We start from the raw sequence: 27,992 nt of genomic DNA on the forward strand, positions 1-27,992 counted from the left end.
TAATGGCCTTTTTTTACTTTTACTCTTTTTGTGTTCTGTCTCTGTATGCAATTGCTACTTTAGTTAAAATGACAATTAATTATTGTTTTACTGCTTCACCGCCTCCATGCAGTTATGCAGCAATTACAGACAGCTTCATTCCCAATAGAGTTCTCCCTCATACTTTAAAAATTGCATCTGTTTAGATGAAAAAACAGCAAAAACAAAAGTGCTTTAAAATATGCTGCACAGCACCTTTTGACAACTAAAAAAGTTTCAAGACTGACGTCAAGTCATTTTAAGTCCTGAAATGCTCCGTCAATTTCCTAGATCATGATCATTTAGTAAGAAGACAGGCATTGTATGAAGAGGATAATAAACATGCAATTATAATGGGTACAATATTGAAAATCCTACCTTTGCTTATTGCCCTTGACTTCACAAGTGCCCGGTCAAAACACGAGTATCTTCAAAGCCACCTGCCACTGCAGAATAATAAGCATGCAGTGTTTGTTTAATACATGCATTATTTCAGAGAAGGGGATCCCAAGTTAAAATTACAAAAGAGCAACATACCATAGTAAATCTGGAGAAATGGTCAGCTTGGCCAGCTGAAGCATATTCTGGGTGCACTTGTGAGCAAGGCTGCCATGTAATTTAATACAGGCCTTGCTGGAGTGTGGCATAGCACTTAAGTGGAACTTGCCAGTATCAGCTGCAATTGGAGTAAGGGAAAGGGAGCAGTGTGACGTAGGATTGGTTGAAATTAACATCTCCCAGTATAAGAGGTGCTTCCTACCTGTGGGGTTTTCTTTTCATTTGGTTCTGCCTGTAGACCAACTAGAGAGTGCAAGGTGGCAGCATTGCAGAGCATTTCAGTGTGTAATAATTGCTGACGGCTTGTGTCCATTTTTGTGTATATTTGTCTTTTTGCTTATTACAGATATCTCCTAGTCATAGAAAAGGTCTGGTGAAGGTATTTCTTTTTTGGGGGGTTTGGTGCACTTTTTGCAAATACACTTGATTTTTATTTTTTGTAAATATTTTTGTGGATTATTTTCTAGGGCTGATAATTGTTATTTTTATCCCTGCACCTGTAAATAAACTGCACTTATTTGTTGAAACTGGATATTTTTTTAGATCTCTCCTGCTGGTCCTGTTTGACTCTGAACTATAGTGGTGCCCAGTGTGTAGTTTAGTGTCCACCTTCCCGCTACCTGTTGTCCTTTACATGCTTTATTAACTTAGACATAGGCAGTCCATACAGCCTTTGTAGCTTATTCCCGATTACATCACTCAAACAGTATTTTGCTTTGGTAAATGAAAATAAGATCAATTAGAGTGGAGGTGAGGTGACCTACTTTTTTGAAAGTGCCTAGCATCGAGTCTAAGTGGTGTATGTGTTCTTATCAAGTCTTATGCTGTCTAGGTATGCTGCACTAAGGGCTCAGTGTTAATCTGCCAGACACAGAAACTGACCTTTGATCTCAAACAAGGTGTTCTGAGTGTGCTAAACACATTTTTTACACATGCAGTTTTCTTTGTCTTTTCTTTAATAAGACCATTATTTTGTAATATTTTAGCTCCATCCAGGGAATTCAACAGGTCAGATGTGGATGTGTCAGAGGACTACTATTCACAGAAGTCTTGATGAACAGAAGTACAAAGGCCACACTACAAGATGCAAACCACTAGTTCGCCGCAAAAACATGATGGTCAGATTACAGTTTGTGAAAAAACACTTTAAAGAGTCTGCAGAATTCTGGAAAAATGTCTTATAGACAGTTAAGACAAAGATGAACCTGTATCAGAGTGACAGCAAGACCAGAGTATGGAGATGAAAAGGAAAAGTCCAAGAATCAAAGCATACCACATTATCTGTTAAACATGGTGGTGAGTATGTTATGGCCTTGGGTATGTATGCCTGCTACAGGTACCTGCACACTTATCTTCATAGATGATGTAACTGTTGACTGGCAGTGGCACAATGAATTCTGAGCTGTGTAGAAACATCTTATCTGCACAAGTTCCAGTAAATGCCGCGAAACTCATTGGACAGTGCTACAAGATAATGATCCCAGTTAGAAAAAGGAAAATTCTTGAATGGTCAAGCCAGTCATCCGATTTAAATCCAATTGCGCGTTCCTTCCATATGCTGAAGAGAAACTTTTAATGGACAAGCCCCTGAAAGAAGCAGGAGCTGCATTAGACCTTTGTCAGAGCATTACCAGAGAAGACCTCCACACCTGGTAATGTGTGACTTCAAGCAGTCACTGCATGCAAGTGATATGCAACAAAATACTAAGTATGCCTGCTTTAATATACCTGCCATTGCTGTGTCCCAAACATTATGGTGCCCTGAAATGTGAGGATCACATCAAAAAAGTGTTATAATTTTTAAATGGTGTGACCAAAACGTATGCACATACCCTTAACTGAAAGTCTGCAATGTACAATTTAATCACGTCTAGATTGTTTGATTTGTAATTTTAAACTGTAGAGCAGAGGAGTAAATCAAGGAAAAAAAATTGTCTTTGTCCCAAACATTAAGAAGAGCTCTGTAAAGGGATGAAACAATCTTATATGTGGCTATCAAGTGAAGAACCTTTGACAAAGAACTTCAAAATGAAGGTTCCTTGAACCAAATGGTGATGAAGATGACAATGTTTTTTAAGATACATTTATTAGCTCATTATAATGTAGTTAAAACAGACAATGTTATTTTAAAAATCAGTGATACTTCAGTTCCTGAAATACTGCAGCATTAGAACATCACTTGTAAACACCAGAGTGCTATGATTTGCAAGTATGATGTGTCTTCATTGTTGAATCTCAGATGTATTTATCAAAGTATTCAGAGCATTCAGGTTAGTCTGAGTAAAACATGGATCTGAGACAAAGGCAAATACACATTTTATAAACATAAAACTATAAGGAAATATAAAAAAATATATATATTGTCACAAAAAGCAGACGCAAGAGTCATAAAAAGGTTTGGGGCAGCCACCCATATAATATTCCCTGGCTGCAAAAGGGTAAATCGCTAGCATTGAAGTGCTCAGAACGGAGTCCAAAACAGAACTGATCAATTTGTTAAATCGCGGTTTTAAAGGCCAGAACAGGATATGATGTCAACAGAGGCTGGATCTGAAAGGATCTTCCTTCACAGGCTCATACCCGGAAGTGATATAATTAAAAGTTCTGAAACTGGAAGAGGTTCTCTTCCATGGATTCGGGACCGGAAGTGACATCATCAGAACGGCCGGAAACGTATGTTACATCATCAGGGCCAGGTGGAATTTCCCTTGAATGGTCTGCAGGAAAGCGAGAAGAAAGGTCAGCGCACTCCGACACTCCCTGGTCTGGCGTGGAATTGCTCTCATTTAGACCCTTTAGTTGCCACCCATTCGCATGTGTGTGACAATATATGTATATATATATAGTGTGTGTGACAATATATCTATCTATATATATATATATATATATATATATATAGAGAGAGAGAGAGAGAGTGTGTACAGTATAAGCAAACATTATGCTGACTTCATTTTCATCACTTATTCTCACTGGTTTCTGCTCTGATCCCTTTGCTACTACTATGCAGTTTCTAACTGTGCTAAAATAGATGAATTAACTGCTTGGAATTTTAAATTATGCAGATGATGATATTGGAGTAAAGTCTGCTGGAAGTGCATTCTGATGTTCTGAGAGCTTACCAAGTTTACATAGCTGGTATTTAAATGACAGATTGACAGCTGGATTCTTTTTGTCTTTCCTTATAAAGGATTCATTATTCTTCAACAAATATTGTAGTAACTGAACAACATGGGTTTTCTCTAGCAAACATAAAAAAGAAAAGATTACAGGCAAACATTGGAAGTGCAACTCTAATGACAGAGAAAAATTAATCACATTTGTGTTTAACATGACCTTAGGTACAGTATTTAACAAAGTTGCATAACTAATCAGAATTTTGTATACATTTATATTACAGGGTGCTGGGCTATTGTTATGACCAGCTGCTCTGTTTAATTTTTCTGGGTTTTTCCTTAACTGTACATTTAAAGTAAAGTTTTGAAACCTAAGAAACTCTTATAACATTTATATTTAATTTTGACTTATTTTTGATTATTTTAAGAATAAATTGTATTCTCCAGTGGCACCATTTTGGGTTTTTTTTGAAGAATGCTGAACTTTTGTTTGCCTAGTTATTATGTAATTGCTGGTGTAGGTAGGGTCAACAGGACGTGTGTGGCACATGGCATCACAGGGTCAAAGGTATTAAGGTCAGCATTGTCCAATTCCTGCTTGTTCAAAATTGTGAATACCTGAAATGTTTTTCTTGTATTTTCTATGTTGTTTGACCTTCTGGCTTTAAACACTTGAATTGGTAGGAAAACTTCCTGAATATGTGAAAACAATTATGGTCAAAGCTGAGTTCAGCCCACTTTTGTTTTTAATTTAAAATTAGGTATTATTATTAGGTATAATTTACATATGTAGAAATAACGTGGCAGTTATATTAGATACAGCTAAAAAGAGACAAAAACAGGACCTGGTCTACAGTCTACAGTCAGGAGGAGAGTTATGACAAAGGCACACTGGTGACATAAAGATGTTGGATTTGTCCCATCCATCCATTATCCAACCTGCTATGTCCTAACTACAGGGTCACGGGGGTCTGCTGGAGCCAATCCCAAACAACACAGGGCACAAGGCAGGAAACAAACCCTGGGCAGGGCGCCAGCCCACCGTAAGGCACACACACACACCGACACACACACTCATACACCAAGCACACACTAGGGACAACTTAGAATAGCCAATGCACCTAACCTGCAAGTCTTTGGACTGTGGGAGGAAACCGGAGCACCCGGAGAAAACCCACCCAGACACGGGGAGAACATGCAAACTCCTGTTGGATTTGTTTGTGATAGAAATCATTTTTTGTGGTAATTGCAAGTACAAAAAAGAGCGAACCTCAGCAGGCTGACTGAAAGGGATTCTACCAGATAATGTACAGTAAGACTCAGTTGGAGGGGGTGACATTTTGTTTTTTGTCTTTCCTTTGTACTTTTAGTTTTAATTGCACGGTTTCATTTGGATAAGGATAATTATAAGCCATTTGTCTTACTGGTTACCGCTGGTAGTGAACTGGGAACTTTTGCTGGACTTCCAAATGAATGAAGTTGTTGGGTAAACTCAGAACTATTTACAGTCATAATGAAGTAATTCATTTAACAAGAGTCGTGTAGGAACAGGATTGTCTTCACCGTTAATGGTTTCAGTGGCGTTCTCTTCTGGTCTATCGTCTGCTTGCTGCAGTAAAATTGTGCTCGTGGTTGCTGCTACTTGCAGGAATGCTTAACAAATTGCAGTCATGTCTATCAAGCAAAGGGAAAGATGCTTTATGGCTTTTCCACCAACCCAATACATCCTTCTTATTTTCCATGGTGTGATTATACTTTGTGTAGTCTTCAATATCATCTTTGTTCACCCTTTCCTCAAACTCTGCCACTACAGTCATTCTTCTCTTAGCTGCAGGTTCAATAAGTGGTTCATAACCTGATGTGAAGCAGGATATCAGACCTCTGTCCTCTTGGTGATTATCTTCCCTATCTGCATTAAGAATCGTGCATAGTATTGAAGTCATTAGAATATAGAAACTTTGTGCTCTGGCTCTGTTTTAACCTTTTTATTTATCCATTCTAGATGTCTTTCACAGATTATTGCTTGATGTGGACTGTCTGTACCCACAGGTTTACAGTGCCATTTAAGTATCTCCTGTCATAATATGACCAGATTGTTCATAAGGTACGAGTCACCTCTTAGTTTCCTCTGAGCCTTCCAAAATGGGCGTAGAAATTCCGAAAGGCAGTCTAAGACATCCGGGGCTATGTTAACAATTACTTTTCGTTTCCCCGCGGCTTTCAAGCTTTTTTCAAAGCTCAATATACACAGCCTTGATTGACTGCAAGGTGAGAAACTGTACTAAACCTGGTGTCTGACATCTGCCTAACTTTTTTTATCAGCTGGCTTACTAGACCTGTTTGCTTCATGTATTTCACCAAGGCCTTCGTTGCCAGCAACGTTTCTGCAATTTCTGGGACAAGCTTGTTGACGTCTTGTGTATGCAAGAGAATAATATTGTATACATGATCCTGGCAGTCCAGGCGATGATAGGGTGCGAGTGCAAAATGATGTTTGGTCCTTGATCAGTTACCCAGACAACTTTGTTCATAACAACAACATCAAATCCGAGATCAAATCCGAGATCAAATCCGAGTATGAACTGTTGATGTACTGTAACTCTCTCTGTATATTGAGGGGGAATATTGCAGCAGTAAGCACTCTGCTTTTAAGCTTATACTCTGGTGTGATATAGTGGCAGGTAATTATCAGGTAACAGACCTTACGGTAATCGTTGGTCCACATGTCTGTGGTCATTCTGAAATATCAAACATGATCTCTGATGTCTCTCTGACAACATCTTGTCTTTTCATCATTGCAATCTCCTTAGATTTATGAAAGATAGTAATAAGATTCGATAGCACACTTTTAGCTAGAAGTCGATCATGGCTAACTCCCAAGTTTATACTGTAACTTCCTGTGCTAGATCAATAAAATCATAAATATTTGTTTTGACAGGAGCTGTTACTGACTTAACAGGTGCAACAAAGTATTGTGACATGGATGTTTGCCTCTGACTGCTAGTGCATGATGTCGAAATGGACATCTGAAGAGAAGATGTGCTGTTTTTTCTGCTATTGAACCTCAAAACAGCAGAGCACACTTTACACTATATGTAATCAGAGAGTTGTTTCTCCTTTGTTACACCTAGGTCATAACTGTTCTATTATGATGCCATTCCTGAGTCATATGGCACTTTGAGAGGATCTCCATTTGCAAGTTTACGCTTTATTTTGTCCAATGCTAAGATGTACTATAGCTGGCTATCACTCAGGTTAAACACGGCAGTAAGAGCGAAAGAATTGGGGGTTTAGGTGGTAGTGGTATGCGAAATTGCAGAGTGAAAATGAAAAAAGGGAGGGGGGACAATTAAAAAAAAAAAAACCTTTATAAGTGAGCCCAATGTTTAAAATTACAAATGGGCCTGAACCCAAACCAAAACCTGATGCTTCATCTGGGCCTATCATGCTTGCATCAGATTGCAGACCTCTACTGTACATGTGCAGAAAAACACAAAGAGGCAAGGAAAGGGCTGAAGAAACACCCGTGTTCTTGTTTTGCTGCTCAATACACAACTGTTTATAGGGAGCACAAGAAGCATCTTGAAAGATAGGATTACAATGATGCAAATACAATCCTCCAATCCCCTCCAATAACTTTTTGCTTTCCTTTTTTCTTTTTTTCTCACTTCCTCAGTCTCTCTTTGTTGAATTATGTGTATTTGTTTTCACCTGAGTCAATGATTACAATGGAGAAGAGTTCAAGAATTCCCTTTATAAGTTGCATCTTTAGGGGGGGGGGGGGGGGGGGGGGGGGGGGGGGGGTATTTTCAATAAGATGAAACCAGACACAACAATTACAAGCCATTGCTGACCCTTCTCTAGTCTTGGTATCCTATTATAGAATTTAATGCAATTTCTTTAATGCCATCACTCTGGAATGCTGGCTTTAGAGTTTCAAACAAAAAGCCATATCTGGAACTTAAGTAAAATGAAAAGATTAAAATGGGCAAAAGCTTGGAATTACCTTGTATTTCGCCATCCAATGGCTGTGTTTCTTTACTCATTTTAACCTTTTATTTTCACTGTTGCAGATGTACCATTAATGAATGCAGCTAACTGAGAACCTGTAAGATGCTTGTTTCTGAAACTACACGCTTTGATGTTTTTATCCTCTTGTGCCGTAGTCCATCTGGGCCTTCCCTTCTTTTTTCTGTTCTGCATAGGTCCAGTTTGCCTTCTTTTCACCAGACATTTGTACGAAATCTTCAGTTTCTTGGGACACTGCCTCATAGAATAACCTTCATTTTGCAAAACAACAATAGAGTGACATGTTTCTTGAGGAAACTGTTTTATTTTGTCCACTTTTTAACCCAAAATTGAACTTTAGGAAGACCAATACCCTGCAATCCAAGGAAAGACTTTTATTTAACAGAATAAAAAGTTTTCATGTGTACTAATACAATTGCAAAGGTTTCTCTAATACCCAATTAGCATTTAAGGATAAGCTACAAAAGTGTGCCATTAGGACACTTAAGTAATTGTTAAAGATGGGGTTTTACTGTCATATGTGAGTAATAAATTATAAATCAGTCACTTTCAAATGACAATAGCCATTAGCAAACTAGTAACATGTTGGCTCTTTTTTCAAAATCAAATTAATAGTTCCTTTAAAAAAATTCAATTTCTATCAAAACATGACCTTTTTTGTGTCATTCCGCACTTTTGAACTGTACAGTGCTTAAGGAATTCTGTGTACTTCTGAGTGCCCATTTGAAGCAATAACTTGAGCATGTGTTTTCCTTCCTTTCTACACATATAATTATTACTTATTTATTTGTAACAGGTTTAGATTAAGAATTACAGCTTAAACTTCAAACAAAATTTTACTTGACCATTTTGAAAACACATGAACATTTGTTATTAATTTGGAAAAGCAGAATATGCAACCTAATCCAGAACTGCAAAAACTCAAATCTTTGAGTACCATCTAGTTCCATAACATTTTATTACTGTTACTGTTTCTTAGAAGCGAATCCATATGAGAAGAAATTAGCTAAATAATATTTGGCAGATAATAAAACAATACTTGTATCCAGTCGAAAAGCTCAAACTTGTACTTCTGAAATTTCATACTCTTGATGTGGTTTATTTTTTTTCAGGTTATCTTAATGATTTTCAACCAGTTCCCTGTTCTCCATCTTACAAGATTTGTGAGTCGCTCTCTTATGATGAAAATTCTGTTTTCACTCAATGTGAATTTGTTATTTCAGAAATATGGTGATGTATAATTTACTGGAATTATCTTATTAGCTGATCAGTTGATGAGATGTGTCCAAGTTAATGACTTTATATCATTGTAGGATAACTTCATTTAACAAATGATGAAAGAAAATATTACCGAAGGAAGGAAGCTTGGGTTGTGAATTTCCCCTTGGGATTAATAAAGTATCTATCTATCTATCTATCTATCTATCTATCTATCTATCTATCTATCTATCTATCTATCTATCTATCTATCTATCTATCTATCTATCTATCTATCTATCTATCTATCTATCTATCTATCTATCTATCTATCTATCTATCTATCTATCTATCTATCTATTGCAGCTGAGTGTGCACAATAGGTTGATAGTTTTCCCTTTGTGAAGAATGAAGCATGTGGTAATTGGCATTAAATGCGTGTGTCTTACTTCTAGTCTGCATTGTCTTAGAAGTCTCTTGCGACAGTGAAGGAATGTTCATTTCATTTAGAATTAATTCCTTTTAAGAGAAGTTAGTGCGCCTATAAGTCCAGACATTTAATTTGGGACAAGCACATTTCTGCTCTTGAAGCCCACAACTACTTTGTTAAGGAGAAAGGCAGATACACCTACAACTGTTGTTATTAGTTGTTAATAGAGAAATGGCACTTTCAGTATTTCAAAAATTCGATTGTTTGCTGATCTGGTATTTATCTACAAACTTTTGATGAAGTGCTTGTCAGCCATCCAGTAACACTCCTCCTAAGCTGTCCCCCTGCCTCAAAGGCCACTACTCTCATGTGTTCAGAATCCAGAGTTACTCAAAACTACTTAGTGTCTCCCGGTCTGTATAGAACTTTGCACTAAAATGGAGAGCTACAACAATGGCAACACTTTATTCCAAAACTGCGAACATCGTTTTATTTTCTTTAATGGCCTTTCAAGGGCAGTCAGGTCATCACACCTTTTGATTATTATACCTTGTACTTAAGGAGAAGCACTTGCAGTATATTAATGTTCAAAGTAACCCTATTTCTTTTTTCCTGTGCCGAGTTTATTGCAAATATGCCTCTGAGGCACCTTTTACATTTTTTTCCTAAAAGCAGAAAGGTATGATTTTCCATGAATTGTAATTTTAGCTGCTTTTCCTTCATTTTAAGGCTCATTCTCTGCATGGCTATTATGTCACAATCGACAGAAACTGATTTTTGTACAAACCTGTTTTGTAACTTCCAAGAAGACATTCATTAATCTTTCACTTCAACTATAATGCGATAATTGAATTGCAAATTTTCTAGAATTATATAAAAAAGGAATTGTGAACCAATGTTCAGGTTTGATTGAAAATTGCATGCCTTGTGAATAGATGAATGGAATCCAAAACTAAAGAAAATATTTTAAAATTGCTTCTTGGCTTATAACAATGTACTTGTAGTATAATCATCAATCCAAATATCCAGGTCATATTATAATTATCCATAAGAATATAACTTTGCACCATTTGATTAAACAAATCTAGAATTAAGACAATCTACACAAGATGAAACAGCATAGCATAAGTATAATAAACCAATTTAATTCATTTAAGGCCTCAAGGAGGCAGCAGGTGCATGGCAGGGCCTTCAACAAAGTATATGACCATCACAGGGCTATAACAGAGAGCAATGAGTATTTGAAAATCAAAAAATATTATTTATTCATAACACATTTAAGCAGTGCTTTAGGATTGTTTAACCTCTTACCTGTTTACACACTTAAGGAGGTGAATTGAATAATTATCACATCACAATTCTACAGATTCTAAAAATAATTTTGTAACATACTTCTTCACACATCAGCTTGAATGGCATATCTAATTAATTGAACTTTTCACTCTGTTGACATTTATCATTTAATTCAAACCATTAAGAAAAGTACAATGCATAATTATTGTTTAGTTATTACTGGAAGACAAAACAATGATCCCCCACAAAAAAGTTGATTTTTAAATTCAATTCTTTTACCATAGATATAGGGAATTCGTTTTCACCTCTCTATTGCAAAGCTCAAGTCCCCTAAAATGCAAGCGCTTTTTACCCTGTTAAGTGACAGTAAAGTATACATTGACAAACTCAGTGGCAGAATTCTTTATTTCCGCAGAAGGCAAGACTTTAAAGCATGCCTCACAATACAAAAGTACATAAGAAATTTGTCAAATGAGAGGAGAACACTCAGTTTATCAAGCCCTTTGTTTAGATAGTAGCTAAGCTGTCCCAATGATCTCATCCAGATAGTTCTTAAGGGTTGTAATTTAAGCAGAAGCCTTGATGTGTCCTGGTAGTTTGTTCCAGTGTTAACAACTCTTTGAGTAAAAAAGTGCTTCTTGGCTTCGGTTGTAAATGCACAATCCTGCCTAAACTACTGTATAACATACCTGGTTGGCTGAACAGTGCATACCATAGATATAATATAGAACTTTGGCTTTTTCCAAATCCTCATTAAATAAATACAAAGGTAGATAAACATGTAGAAGCAAGTCTATAGTATAGACTGCCTCAAGATGGTGAAGCTACTGGAAATATGGAATTCTGGCAGGACCAGGTAGGCAGAAACTGGAAGTGATGTCAGAGATGTTAAGGTTGTCAGTCTTGCGGTCTGCAGAGACAGGAAGAGAAATGATATCGTCAACAGTGACCTCTGGTGTTCTGGCAGCAAACTACTTTTATCTGAGTTTTTAAGCTGTCCCACCATGCACTTGCATATACTGTATATACATATATATGGAAGTGTAGGTCTGTGATACGGTTTGCATATTTGTAGCTAGAGAACCACAAAGGGAGAAAATGAGTCACGTATCTTAAAATAGTTTTTTATTCTTAAGCTTTCGACAACCTGCCAGGTGTCATTATCAGAGGAAAATGATTAGACATACAGGAAGCAAAGGTAATATATGGCTGAAGAAGGGTGGGGATGGAGGGGGAGGTTGTAAGGGGGTTGGGGGTGAATTAGTAAGGTGGGAGTTCAGAAGGTGTTGGTCATAAAGTCTTTTTTTTATTATTTAGATGTTCTTCTTTTTAAGTCTGCATATGCTGGGTTCAAGTCCAAGTGTCTATTAATGGTGTTTTCATTACAGAGCCATAATTCAGCTAGCTCTCTGGCACATAGTGTTGGCCCTGAATTTTACTTTCACAGTGTCCCAGTTAAACGTGCGTCTGGTGGAACTTATATGTCTGTAAATCAGTGACCCTGGGTCTTTCCTTCTGACAGCTATGTTCTTGTATACATGTTGCATGTCTTTTAGATGTTTGTCTCACGTAAACCACTGGGCATACATTGCGATGAATGCTATAAACTGTGTTACTTGTCTCTGTGGTTGACTTTTGCTTTTAATATATATATCTATACACACACACACACACACACAGACACACACTATGGTCTTAACACACACCAGAATGACAAAAAGGAAGATTATTAAAAAGAAAAAACTTCTGAATTGGCAGTCACAGTCAAATGAGGCATTATGCAGGCATACTGCTGTTGGTATAAGGGAGCCCCAGCAGCGTTTCTTGATGCACTTCTGATGAATAATTCTTTGCCTGAAAGTTTTCAGTGTTAGTGTGTCAAAGAGAGGATGTGCAGAATTTTTTATATTGGTACTCGGTGATGTAACTCTCTTTATTGTTATAACCTCCAGGGGGTCCAGATTGCATCCCATAACTAAGCCTACCCTTGTAATTAGCTTGTTGATTTGGTGATTTTACCGGCCCAGCACATGACAGTGTAGAAAATTGCACTGGCCATCACAGAGCTCTAGAAGATGTGAAGAATACCCACATCTATAACGTGTGATTATCTACTCACATTAAAGGAGCGCAGTCTCCTAAAAGGAAAGCGTCTGCTCTGCTCTTTCTTATATAAGTCCTCTGTGTTATGAGACCAGTCCAACCTGTCATTGATGTGGACCTCTAAGTACTTGTAGGAGTGCAGCAGTTCTACATCCACTCCCTGAATACTGACCAGACACAGAGGCTCTTTAGTGTGGTAAAACTCAATAACCAGGGGCCTCATGCATAACGCCGTGCATAGAATTCGCACTATAACATGACGTAAGCACAAAAGCCGAAATGTGCTTACACACAGAAAAATCCAGATGCTGGAATCTGTGCGTACGCAAACTTCCACGTTCTTCTGCTACATAAATCCCGCTCAGCGTGGAAATAAACGCATGCGCTTGCTGTCCCGCCCCAACTGCTCCCAGAATTATGCCTCTTTGAATATGCAAATCAATATAAATAGCCCTTAAGCCCAGCGTTCTGTGAAAAGGCAATGGCAAAAGTACGAGGAAAAATAGAAGAATTTCAGCAAATACCAAATGGAGGCAAAGAAAAACATACTATTTGTTGGTTTAAACAGTTATATAAGCAATAAAAGGAAGTTGATCGAGTGACATTTATCCTTCCAGTGTCGTGCCAGCCACAGCATGAAAACAGCGCGAGGCAGGAACAAACTGTGAACGAAGCTCAAGCTCGCTAGCGCTGCGGCAGCGTTTAGTTAAAGTTTTATCTGTATAATATAATCAACATATTTTGCTGCATTTCATCTTAAAAATGATATCGTCATCATATGTAAATACGCGCTTTATAAAGTGGTTCAGGTTGTGCAATATTATAACTGTATCATAAGTACAATTACCTCACGGTAACTTGCAAGTACAAACAGTTCTACAAGGAGCACTTGAGCCGCCGTCGTGGATGTGGATCTAAGAAAGGGTAACCACACAGGAACAGTAGCACTGCTTTGACACTCGGTGCCGCCAGTCTGCAAAACCTAACGGAGAACTTGCGTACGACAGGGTATGAGGTACCGTGGAAAAGTGGGTGGCTTTAGGCCAAGTGTAGGTTTTATACATTGCGATTTGAACGTGGAAACGTTCTTACGCAACATTTCTGTGCGTACGCACCGTTTATACATGAGGCCCCAGGTCCTTGGCAAATTCTTTCTGCACCAAGAAAAGAAGTACTCCACCTTACTCCTATACTCTGTCTCGTCCCTTCTATCAATACACCCCAGAATAATCTCAGAATTTCTGCAAGTGAAATGATCTGGTGTTATATTTATAATCTGATTTGTACAGAGTGAAGAGAAAAGAAGACAAGACTGTTCCTTGTGCTGCTCCAGTGTTGCTCATATCTACAGTATATCAGAAACACAGTCCTTGAGTCTCACAAACTGTGGTCTGTACGAAACATAGTCCATTATCCAGGACGCCATATTGCTCAATCATATCTCTGAGTTTATCCATTTAACAGGAATGGCTGAATAGTACTGCTGGCACTGGAGAAATCAAGAAACATAATCCTCACAGTGCTGCCAGCTTTGTCCAGGTGAGAAAAGTCCTTGTGGAGTAGACAGATAATCACATCCTCCACTCCAATCTTTATCCAATAGGCAAACTGCAGTGCACTCAAAGGGAATGTCAACTAGGGGAATGAAAAGTGACGAACTTCCTCATTAATCCCTGTCCAATAAAATCGGAGCTTGATACCCTTGAGTGTTTTGTCAGCTCCTAAATGGGTGCCTATGATGTGGGCTAGTTCACAGACCTGTCACCTGAAAGTCAATGGGACTACAGTGACCTCACCTCGCTCATGCTCTGCTACCCAATAAATCAAGTCGTTATTAATAACAAAGTGCGGTCCCTATTGTATGGGATGTTCTGTGTGTTTGCTGTTCACCAGAACTGCTGTATTTTTGGCAAACTTAAGGGAACTGTCATTCCACCATTTCCTTTTAAAGGAAGCTAGTGTTTGCCTAAATTGAAAATGTGATAGAGACAGAGGGTCCAAACCAACCACAATTGACATTGCATTTGACTACGACAGGCCAAAGGAACATCAGTCTGAGACGCCACGGTGTCTAACACGTCACACTGGGTGGCCATGTGACTTCTCGATGAGTCCAGCTGTGAACACAACGTTGGGACAGCTTAGCATGGGTTTCCTGCATACATAACATGGCCCAACTAATTCCCATAAGTAGACTGCTATACTGCTTTTAATGTCCGACCAGTCTCGTCCCAGTATCACCAGATATAGTGGATTTTGGAGGGCCACAACTCATATCGCATATATGGTCCTTCCATAATTAATGACACATGATGCAAACCTATACCACTGAGTTTCTCTGTGAATACAGATCAGACTTGTCTTTCCAGCAAGCCACTGTTGCGAAAGCACATAACAGCAAGCAATAATGGAAATGTTGTGGCTGGAATCAATTAGTGTGGTAACCCTATGCCCGTTTATTAATACCAGTCCTGTACAGGGAAAAGACAAGGGGTTAGCAACTGCACCATACCTTCCTCCCCTCGCCCAGGCTGCAGTCCATATGCTCATCGAGGTGAGGGCAATTGAGGATGGTATGCCCAGCCTCCCCACACTTGAAACAAAGGAGGGGAGACGTGTGCTTCTCCTTAGGCTCCATGCCAAGGCAGAGTGTCTCCCAGTTGGCAACACATCCCATCGGGGCAGTTTGGAGAGTGGACTGTTATGCACACTCGCCTTACAAGGCCACCCGGTGCCACTCGATGGTTTCGATAAAGGCCTCCATGTTTTTATACTCTTGCCACTGGACCAGATGGGTGAGAAATTCAGATAAATCATTAACCGGGATGTCACACGCAACCTGCTCCATGTTTTTTTTAGAGTCATTGACATCCGACCTTAACCATCGTCCCACTTTGCCCCATATATCAAAAGCCTGAGAGAGTGACAGCCACTTTAGGTCGAATTTCCACTGTTTGCAAAACTTTGCCTGTTGGTTTGGGGAGATGCCATACCTTTTTAACACCTTGGCTTTCAGAGACTCATAGTTGGTAGAGGTCCGCTTAGCGAAGTTGTAATACTGTAAGTCCACTGTGCCTCGTCCTTCAAGAACAGTGACAGTATGTTGGCCCACTCCACTTGCTCCCAGTGATGTTGGGTAACAGTGCACACAAAAATAAAAAAATAGGATTCACTGTCATCAATATCTTTTTAACAGCATTAATACCTGGGATGGAGCCGCGATTGGTCCTGGCGGAGAGCCACACATGCTTGGTTTTGCTCCTTACTCTTGGTGATCTGTGCTCTCTGTTTCTCCACCTGGACCCGCAGGGGCTGAATTTCAGCAGCCATGTTGGTTATAATGGTGGTTAGTTCTTGCTGTTCAGTCATTCTTTCCCAGCTAAATCCTGCTGAGTACATCACAGTGAATTTCCCCTTGGGGATTAATAAAGTATCTATCTATCTATCTATCTATCTATCTATCTATCTATCTATCTATCTATCTATCTATCTATCTATCTATCTATCTGTCTGTCTGTCTGTCTGTCTGTCTGTCTGTCTGTCTGTCTGTCTGTCTATCTATCTATCTATCTCTGAATAAAGCACAAGAAACAGATAAATAGTTGGGGTTACCAATGTGATAACCTTGTACACTTTAATCTGGCAAAAAGAAAAACAGTCTTTACAGGCAGTACCTCAAACAGAACTGGGATAATGACAAAGATGGTGGATTATAGACCAGTTGACAGGAATAGGCGGGTTCAGAGAAGTAGGAATCGAAAGTGACATCAGTGGTGGAATGGTCAGACAGCTGGTCTGCAGAGAGAGAAAGAGAGAAAGCATTAGAGGACAGTGGCAACCTCTGGTTAAGCAGGTAATCACAGTTATTTGAGCCCTTAAGCTGTCTCCCATGCACACGTGTGTGACAACTGACTTGAAGGGGGTGAAACATTTTATTATTTTGTGTTTATATTTGTGTTTAATTTAGACCACTTTGAAAAGATCTGTTTTCAGATTGATGTTTTTCTGTAGAACAAAATGGAACATTAGAACAGTCTAGATGAGAACAGGCCATTCAACCCACAAGTGTCAAAAAAAAACAAATTAAGTCCACTGAGATTCAATGTTGTGCAACAATAAAATGTGAAAACTTCCAAGGGAGTGAATACTTTTTGTAGGTATTATGTTTATAAAGTAGTGTGTTGGTATCACCTTCTTTAATAAGAAAATCCTGCTAAAACCCAACCAGAGCCTTCTATTTTCTGTTTATCCTAAAATCCTTCTTTCACTAAATACAGTATATGATTATCTTTTTTGTATCATTTTTTCCTACCCACTCATAATTAATTGTTTCTCCTTTTGGTCCAATACTGTGCATAGAGATGAGTCTAAGTCTTTATAGCTGGAATTTCATAACTGTCTATGCAAGCTTCACCTCTTTCCCAGACTAAGAAATTGTATTCCATAGCTCACATTTCCATTGACAAATTTAATTCTTTCTGCCCACACTTTTAATTAGACTGGGTTTGTACTAAAACTTCATCCTTCACTTTATGGATGGTGTGTCCACATGACAGCATCTAAGGACTAAAACAAACCATGGCTACATTAAACATCTGGCTGCAAAGCATTTGCCAGTGAAGACCATCCTTAGGCTTAGTTCTAGGAATGAGTTAAATGATCTCTTTTCCTAGGTGATAGTTGCTGAGAACTATCATGGGTATTACTTTTGAATTCTGTTTGTCTGGGCTATCGTCTAGATGAGTTTGCCATACTCTTGAGAGCACCTCTCTTCAGAATTACTTAGGCACACAGGCCCCTTCACCACCACAAGGTTGCTATCATAAAAGAGGTTTCTGTTTTCAGCATATTTTAAATCATTCTTGCTATCTGTAATGCACTTTACCTCCTACTGTTTGACTATTTCCTTACTGCTTAAATGCTAAAAGCACCTCCTAGGGTTATCTTTTATATTATTAACAATATTCTTCTCTAGGTTCTTTTGATATGTCTAATTTCCCTTTTAACTGTTATGCTGAAGAGCTCATAAGCCCTATATTAGTACTGATGTTATTCTTTTAATACAGTATGTGTTACAGAGCTTCCCTGTCTTCAATAATTTCCTTTTTCATTTTATTTTCAATTCATAAAGGAGTTTTTTTTTTTTTTTTTTTGCATGACAATATTGATTTTTGTTTTTGGTATGAACTTTTCCTGCAATTCTCTACTATCTCTATCTATACTATCTCATCTATAGGTTTATTACAATTAACGTAACACTTTGTTGTTTCTATCCAAAGTTACACTTAACATATTCTCAAATGCTCTTAATCAAATGCAGGGTCATGATGCCATAAAGAAGCTTGTTGAACAGTCATGGAGTAATGTTTCAGTCCTTGCATCGTTGTGCTCATAAGCAACATCTTAGTTAAGGTATCTGGGTGCTGTGGTCACTTTTTCTATGGTATCGTTTCTCGTGACTGAAGACAGAGAGATATATTTAAAGTTAGTAAAAAATCTTTTATTCAAACACATCAGGCAGAGGTAAAGTGACAGAGAAGCGCAGTCCCAGGACACCGCCCTTCATCTGCCCCCCGGCCAGGGTATTCCAAAGTTTTTATAGAGCTTTGTCTTGTGATTTCATTATACAAGTACTGCAAAACAACAACAACGGTTAGTTCCTTAAAACAATATATAAAAGCTAAGCTTTTTCTTATATCTCTAACTAAGCATTTTCTTACTGTCTCCAATATTAGCCAAAGACAAATGTCATGTACCCCTTGCGACCTTGTGACTTCTTCACCCTGTCTCATTTTACTTTGAGGAAGTTAACCTAGAAAACAGTTTGAATCATATAGAAACTGATTTTGTTGAGCCCTTGCACAATATATTTTTGTCAGTTCATAGCCAGAGCTTGCAAGCATTGCTGAAATGAAAGTTTTTAGTCACCAAATACACAGAGTACAAGGTGCTCAGTAGAACATCTTTCTTCTACACTCCCCCCTTTTGAACAGACAAAAATATAGGTTAGATAGGAGCAGAACGGGAAAGAATAGGAGAAGGGGAAGGAGTAGAAGTAGAGGAGGAAGAGAATTGGAGGATTCGCTCCTCGTGTAACATATAAGCCTTAGCCATGGAAGCAGTGAAATATTTGGACACAGTAGAAAAGGAGGATGAAAGAGTAGAAACATTCATTATTTTAACAAGAGTTTGTTGTGAATCAGGAGGAAAGGTAGAAGAAAGCTGGCAAGTTTTAGTAGCATGGGAATTATTAGTAACCTTAATTTGAAAAAAATCCTAGTGGATCAGAACCACTTGCGTATGCAGCTAAAACATAAGTTCCTGAATCCTGCGAAGAGGGATCTTTTAAAGTAATAATCAAAGGGTTACAATGGTTCTCAGCACAGTCGTGAGGGGCGTGTCCTTTTATAATAGAAAATCGAGTCTTTAGGCCATACTGTGTGGCCTGCCAGGGATTATAACCCCAGTCATTTGGTCCTGTATTTGCAAACACATCACTCCAGAAGGCACATTCAGAGTCAGATGAATCAAAACTTGAATCAGAGTCATAATAAGGGTAGCTCACACAGACATATTTTGTCAAACCATTCCCATTGTTCCTGTCTTCCACTACAGGGGGCGATTTCACAAAAGTCAACCTGGAATGAGGCAGTCTTCCCTACCTGGAAAGTCAATGTCACTCGTAAAATGGATAATGGAAGGAAGAACAGTAAAACTGTAATCAAAATGAGTATGAATGTTAGGGATGCCATCTTTTGCAGTGTAAAGCGTGAATCCAGGCGGGCAATCCTTCAACTTTCACAGCGTGTGGCGTGGACAGAAGAACTTGGAACGGTCCTCTCCACCTAGGCTGATGCCAGTGTTTCCTCCGAGTGTCTCGAACCAGGATCCAGGTGCCCAAGGGAATTGGTGAATCCTTAGAAGGTGGGCTGGTCCTCCAGGCCTGATTAACCTTCTGGTGGACTTCCTTCAACGAGGTTCGGAGACCTGCAAGACTAGAGAGAAGATCATTGTCCACAGTATGCAAACTCACATTACCTATAACCATGCCAACGGGCATGGGACGTCCGGTCAGAATTTCAAACGGCGATAGTCCCAATTGTCGGTGTGTCCGTCCTCTCAATCCCATTAAAGCCAAGGGTAGTGCATCCGGCCATGATAAATTAGTTTGTTCACAAATTTTTGCGAGCTTAGCTTTTAAGGTGCCATTGCATCCACTTTGGGGATGGTATTTACAATAATGGTGCACATTGATTTGGAGCCAGGTAGTTAATTCATTTATAATGGAATTCACAAAGTGAGTGCCATTATCTGTTTGCAACTTTTGAGGGATACCCCATCTTGGAATAATCTCTTTAATTAGTGCTTTAGCTACTGTTTTGGCATCGTTGTGTTTTGAAGGGAAAGCTTCTACCCATCGGGAGAACACATCAACAATTACTAGACAATAACGGTAACCTTTAGACGGTGTTAGTTCAATGAAATCCATTTGGAGATGTTCAAACGGACCCATTGGGTTAGGTGTAACGGCGGGACTTACCTGGGTGCCCTTTCCTACATTAAACTTCTGACATAATGCACAGCGTCTGCAAAATTGCTCTGCATATGTAGAGAAACTTACAGCTTCCCAATGTTTTTCAACATCTCGAACCATGGCATCTCTACCTGCGTGATCGAGACCATGAGCTATTTTTGCCATTCCTGGGAAAGAGGCTTTTGGGAGAAAAGGTTTGTTAGTGTGTTTATGAGTCCAGACTCCATCAGAGAGGGACCGTTCTTTGGACCATTTTCTTTTTTCGATGTCCGTGGCTGCACTCTGTAAAGAAATAATTTGATTATCAGGGTCCTGGTCATTTCTCTGTTGGAATAAAGAAATTGGTGTGTTATTATATGCAGCCTTTTTAGCAAAATGGTCAGCTAATTCATTTCCTTTGCTAACAGGATCCTGTTTTCCTGTGTGGGCTTGACATTTAACAATTGCTAGCTTCGATGGTTTGGTTATAGCTTCTAAAAGGGATTCGATCAATTTCTGATGTTGAATGGGTTTGCCAGTACTGGTCTTAAATCCCCTTAGTTTCCATAGTGCTCCATGATCATGGCAGACTCCAAAAGCATACCTGGAATCCGTATAAATTGTTACGATCTTTCCTTCGGACAGCTGACATGCTCGAGTGAGTGCTATAAGTTCAGCTGCTTGTGCACTTAAGCTTGATGGAATTCGATTTGCTTCCAGCAGGCGGTCCCCTTGGACCACTGCGTAACTGGTCGAGGGTGCTCCGTTTTCTAATCTTAAAGAGCATCCATCCACAAAAATTATTTCTCCAATTTCGAAGGGTGTTTCCTGTAGATCTACTCTAGGTTTTACAACCTTTGCTATTTCATCATGACAATTATGTGGTTCACCTTCATTTTCGGTTGGAAGGAGGGTGGCAGGATTTAAAGTAGAGCATCTTTCTATTGTAACATTTGACAAAGTACAGAGTACATTCTGATAGTGTATTGCCCTAGCAGTGGTGAGATGCGAGGTTTTAGCCTGTATTAATATGGAATGTACAGCATGAGGTACTTGTACTGTAAGGGGGCTCATGAGAACTACATCCGTGCTTGCTAATACAGCTTCTGTTGTCGCAGCCACAGCACGAAGGCACGGAGGAAGCGCTGCGGCTACTGGATCCAGTTTTTTAGAAAAATAGGCCACCGGTCTTTGTTTATCCCCATGCAGCTGCGTTAATACTGCATTCATGAATCCCTGCTTTTCGTCCACGAACAAAGTGAATGGACGAGAATGATCAGGTAAACCAAGCGCAGGCGCAGAAAGAAGAGCAGTTTTTTAAGTCACGGAGAGCCTTCTCAGCCTGTTCATTCCATTGGACCTGGCCCGAAAGAGGAACGCCAGGTGTATTAGCCAATTGTTGCAACGGCTGTGCTCTTTCAGTAAAATTTAGAACCCACTGTCTGCAGTAGCCTAGAATGCCCAATACAGACATGACCTGCTGTTTTGTGACAGGTCTGGGGAGATTTTGAATGGTGTTAATGCGATCGCTAGAGAGAGCTCTTGTTCCACAAGTGATGTCATGACCTAGGTACTTTACAGTTGTTTGAATTAACTGCAGCTTAGCTTTAGAAACTTTATGGCCATTGTCCCCCAGATACAACAATAACTTCTGGGTATCTAGTGCACAGTCCTCTTTATTCTTGCTACATAGCATTATATCATCTACATACTGTATTAATATACTACCTCTATCTGGCCAAAAGCCTTCTAAATTTTGAGCAAGGGCTTGTCCATATACACAAGGGGCTTCAGTGTATCCCTGAGGCATGACGGTCCATGTCCAGCGGCGGTTTTGAAAAGTAAAAGCAAACCAATATTGAGAATCAGGGTGTACAGGGATGGAAAATAACGAGCAGAGGGAGGGATTGTAGAAAGAATAGTGGAAGGATTAGGGACGATAGGAGCCCTAGGGAAGACGGCAGAATTGACTTGTCTTAAATCTTGTACGAAACGCCATGAACCGTCAGCCTTTTTTACAGGTAAAATAGGGGAATTAACTGGAGAGTATTTAATTGGAATAATGGCACCGCGTTTTACGAGATCAGAATGTACTGCGGAAATGCCAGCCTCTGCTTCGGGAGACAGAGGATACTGGGCACGGTGCGGGCGGAAGGAGGATTTCGGGTGGATCACCAGAGGCTCACAATGGGCTATCCTTCCATAATCATTCTTTCCCTGTGACCACAGTGAATCAGGGAGCATAGATAACCAAGAAGGGGAAGTGGTTTGCAATGAAAAAGCAAAAGAGGAAGGGCGGCACAAAGCACGATTTGCTAAAAAATCAGTTTGAAGCACCACTTTAGTTATCAAATGGTCTGAAGTATCAAAAATACCTGGAGCAACAGGTAACCAATCTGCTCTATTAAGACATTGTTCTACCCATGGTCCTATTTCCACCCATTTAACAGTGCGTGATTAGGCTAAGGAAATATGAGGCACTGAGCCGCCTAGATAGAAAATATTCTGTGAGCATGTGAGATGGACAGACGCAGCTGCCTTTGTGGATGAAATAAAAATACAGGGGATGTGAAGGGTTTCGGGGCAAGTACCTGAAGTAAGGAAAGATTCTAGCCAGGGGGTGTCTACTTCTGCAGGAAAATATTGGGCAGTGTAAGGTGTCAGGGACTTGGAGATGGGGAAACAAGCAGGAGGGGAAGGAGTGTAGGGCTTTAAGAAGGATAATGGTGTGTGGGGAAATATTTAAAGTCCATGCTGCAAAGGAGGGTTTAGGATGGGGGGTGATTTGACACAACAACTTGGGGGTTGAACAGAAAAAGCCTTTTTCAGTCATAGAAATAGAGAGAGAAAGTTTTGTCATGAGATCCCTTCCTAAAAGGTTAACTGGACAGAGCTGTTTTAAAAGAAATCGGTGTGTTAAAGTGGAACTACTGGAATGCAGCTGAACTCAAAGAGGCTTTGAAACCAGTAAAACATGTGGTTGTCCGGAAGCAGTAAGCACGGTAACAGTCTCGTTCGAGGCAGGAACCTCCTTCAGCGAAAGGGTTGAGCGCGTGGCTCCTGTGTCCACGAGGAAAACAGTTTCAGTGCCATTCACCATTAAAGTCAATAATGCAATTGCGGTGGAAGTGTCCCATTTCACCACACCCGAAACAAGCATAAGGTGTAGCGTTTGGATCTGGACGGGGAGGCAACTGAGTGGGTGATCCACTTGGATTAGGTAGCATATATCCGCGACCTCGTCCCCGTCCACGCCCTTGTCCCTGGAAAAATCCTCCACGTCCACGACTTCTGCTGGGAGTGGCCCCACCAGTGTAATAGTTCATTTGTGCTGCAATCAGCTTTTTCTCTGGGTGTCTGACTCTTTCTGCTTTCTCTGTCGTTCAGCATGCGCTGTGTGACGTTTTACTTCCTGAAACGCGGCAGCCTCCCATCCAATACAGGAGGTGCGTACTTTATTTTGAATGTCACTTCGCAGATCAGACACGAAAAGGGGAACTGCAGCTTTACTGCAATTGTCTGGATTGTCTAAGCCAGAGTGATTTGTTATTAAATCTTGAACACGATGTGCCCATTCGTCTACTGTCTCGTCCTTCTTTTTCTGTTTGGCAGCCGAGATAAGAGACCAGTCTGTGCCTTTCTTATACTTGTCCTTAATATTGTTCTTTACATGCTCCCATTGTGCAATAAAAGGACCTTCGTTTCGGCCTCTAGGCAACGCCTTGTTCCACTGCCACGGGTTTCCGTTATGCTGTCCATGATTTACAGTTGCCCATGTGGTGAGAAGCTTTCTCCGCAGCACCTGAGTCCATTCTGTGGCATTAGGCTTATACATATGATACAGCTGCTGCAATTGTTCTATGAATCTTTTTTTTTTTTTTTTTAACCCACCGATGACTTTGGGATCAGGCAATTCGGACACAACGTCCTTCAGCTCTTGAATGTCCCAGTTACGATGTATCATTACAGTAGTGGGGTTATTGGCTCCTGCAGGTTTCATTGAATCATGTCGGGGGGGTTTGGGATCTCAATCAGGGGGCATTTGAATAAGGGGCCTGGGGGTTTGGGGGACTTTAAGGGGGATTGAAAGGTGGTGTTTTGATTAGGGGGCTGATGGAATAGGGTTTGACTTCTAGTGCGTTGTGAAATGGAGGTTCTAGGATCGTGAAACCCACCCGCCGCACCCATTACGTTACTTTTGTCATCCCCCGGATCAGTGTGTAATGAGGGATCATAATGATATTCTTCAAAGAAACCAGACCCCGAGGGATCATCTTTTAATTCTGGTGCGGTGGGCGCTGGAGGAGAAGGTGGGAGCTGTGGATGTGGATAGTGTAGGAAAGGTGGGGGAGCAAGTACGGGATATAACGGGTCTTTTTTTTTTTCGCTCTTCTTCCGCTTCTCATTCGACTGTGGTCCCAAATCTGCTTGCACTTTCTGTGATGCTATAAATAACTATTCTTTTTCCTTTCTGGTTTTAACTTTCCGCGGCCAATAATTCATTTCTGTACTGCCTTATAATAAATAGAGGCTTTAATAACCAACTCCCATCTGTCATACATAACACGGACCTTTGTTACAACATCCTCGTACATTTCTACATACAACATCCTTGTGCATTTCTACATAATATTTTTCTAATTTCCTGTTTCTCACTCATCTAACCCCACTGTGCTTATTCCACGTCCTACATGCCCTTTTTTTTTTAAATCTAACCCTGACTTCTTTTCAATGAGCTTCTAGGGGACCCATTTTTACGTGGCGTCTGCTGATCCTCCGAAAATAATCCTTCCAACATAAATTATTTCGGGCCCTCAGAGCGTCGACTAGCAGGCTTACTGTTATAAGTTCCCATTATGTCCCCTTGTTCTTCCTGAGTCCTGTATTAATTTTCCAACTATGTACTGATTCGCCTAATCCCTTGTACGTATGAATTAGTGAGGTATTAAGTGTGCCACTCACTGTTCCCCCACTCTTCCCTTTTTTTAGTCCCAAGGGGAGACACTAGCTATCGGTCCTGTCCCAGTTCCCAGGAGAACACGGTATTTCCCTATTTGTATGTAGATTTATTTATCCCGTCCTAACAGTAAACCTGCAAGATCTGTGCTCTTTTCTATTTATATTTCCATCCACCCCATTACACGTTCCGTTAGCCTGTCCTCTCACATCCCCGGATTCCAGCTCAGGTGACTTCGTGTCCGATTCGGTTCAGCAGAATACTACATCAATACGTCCAGCCGAGTCTAGGATATGGGTGAGGCCAGTATCCCTTCGTCATACCTTTCGTATGCGTCAAACTGCTTGGGTCAAGTCTCCATCACCTTAAGCAACCCGTTGAGATATGAGTATGACTAGACGGCCAACAGGAAACTCGCCCTCCCAGGCGGTTGGAAATCCCCGAAACTTACCCCAGCCTGGAAGTGTTTAAACTCTGTCTGGAAATCCGTTCAGTCACCGTGGATGTAGCCAAAGAGGAGACCGGAGGCTCCTCACGCAGGAGCCCTCTCAGGACAGGGCAGTCCTAAGTTTTGCCGGAGCTGCTTACTCTGCTGCCGGAGCTCAGATTGACGGCAGTCCGCTGGTAAGACGGATCACTGAGGTGGTCCCGCTTGAGGAGTCAGCCGGTCATCTCCTGTCCCACGTTCGGGCGCCAGAAAACTGTGGTCACTTTTTCTATGGTATCGTTTCTCGTGACTGAAGACAGAGAGATATATTTAAAGTTAGTAAAAAATCTTTTATTCAAACACATCAGGCAGAGGTAAAGTGACAGAGAAGCGCAGTCCCAGGACACCGCCCTTCATCTGCCCCCTGGCCAGGGTATTCCAAAGTTTTTATAGAGCTTTGTCTTGTGATTTCATTATACAAGTACTGCAAAACAACAACAACGGTTAGTTCCTTAAAACAATATATAAAAGCTAAGCTTTTTCTTATATCTCTAACTAAGCATTTTCTTACTGTCTCCAATATTAGCCAAAGACAAATGTCATGTACCCCTTGCGACCTTGTGACTTCTTCACCCTGTCTCATTTTACTTTGAGGAAGTTAACCTAGAAAACAGTTTGAATCATATAGAAACTGATTTTGTTGAGCCCTTGCACAATATATTTTTGTCAGTTCATAGCCAGAGCTTGCAAGCATTGCTGAAATGAAAGTTTTTAGTCACCAAATACACAGAGTACAAGGTGCTCAGTAGAACATCTTTCTTCTACAGTGCTCTGGTATTATGTTTGAATCTTCTGAAAGCTTCTATTAAGCTCTTCCTCATCTTTAAGTTTCAGCCTGGTGTCTATTATAATAATAAAATCATGCTTATGTAGAGGTGTATAACTCATTTTCTTTATTTTTTAATATTTATAACATTGCAAAAATAATTTTATATCACAATCTACAGACCCCCCCCCCCCCCCCCCCCCCCCATGATTTTACAAATATGACATCCACAGCATGCAACTGAACAACTGCTCCCAGTGGTCCACTACTGGGAATGTTTGCCTCTGGAATGTTTTCTCTTATGTCTGTTACTGTTATTCAGCTCTATCTTTAACAGGGTCCCTGTCTGTCCCAATTCTCTGATATCTGCCCTATTGATGTCACTTATTAACATGGTAATATATAGAATATTTTTCACAAATGCTGATAATTCAGATTTGTTTGGTTAATTGCATTTTTATATGTAATTACACTGATTTACTGTTTAAATAAAATTTAAAAAATCATATTGTAATATTATTATATTTGTAGATTCCAAGTTTCTACCCTTAGTCCAAAGACATCCAATTATGCTGAATGTGGCTGCATGAGTATGTCTGACAATGAACTGCCACCATGACATGGCCTAACGTGTGAAAGAGTAACACGTGCTATGGAGGTTTTTATCTGATGAATGAATGCCTGCACAATTCTAAAGCTGATGTGCGATTTAAACTAGTTAATGAGATGAATATAAATGTGCATCCCCTATGACAAGTGCTTCACTGGTAATTTGTTCAGTGGAGATAATTAGGTCACACTTATTTTGTTCAATGGTTTGAAGATATTTTTGAATTAGAAAAGGGCACATGCTAAAATAAATTACTGGATAACTGTAACTGTATCCATATATAAGCAATGCAGAGAATAAAGAACGGAACAATTCATCTCTTGTCTGTGTTTACCCATTGTACATTATACTGGCCATTTACCATCCATCCATCCATCCATTGTCTCCCGCTTATCCGAGGTCGGGTCGCGGGGGCAGCAGCTTGAGCAGAGATGCCCAGACTTCCCTCTCCACGGCCACTTCTTCTAGCTCTTCAGGGAGAATCCCAAGGCGTTCCCAGGCCAGTCGAGAGACATAGTCCCTCCAACGTGTCCTGGGTCTTCCCCGGGGCCTCCTCCCAGTTGGACGTGCCCGGAACACCTCACCAGGGAGGCGTCCAGGAGGCATCCTGATCAGATGCCCGAGCCACCTCATCTGACTCCTCTCGATGCGGAGGAGCAGCGGCTCTACTCTGAGCCCCTCCTGGATGACTGAGCTTCTCACCCTATCTTTAAGGGAAAGCCCAGACACCCTGCGGAGGAGACTCATTTCAGCAGCTTGTATTTGTGATCTCGTTCTTTCGGTCACTACCCATAGCTCATGACCATAGGTGAGGGTAGGAACATAGATCGACTGGTAAATTGAGAGCTTCGCCTTGCGGTTCAGCTCCTTTTTCACCACGAAAGACCGATGCAACGCCCGCATTACTGCGGATGCCGC

This window comes from Erpetoichthys calabaricus, chromosome 4, assembly GCF_900747795.2.
Source record: "Erpetoichthys calabaricus chromosome 4, fErpCal1.3, whole genome shotgun sequence".
NCBI classification, from domain to species: domain Eukaryota; kingdom Metazoa; phylum Chordata; class Cladistia; order Polypteriformes; family Polypteridae; genus Erpetoichthys; species Erpetoichthys calabaricus.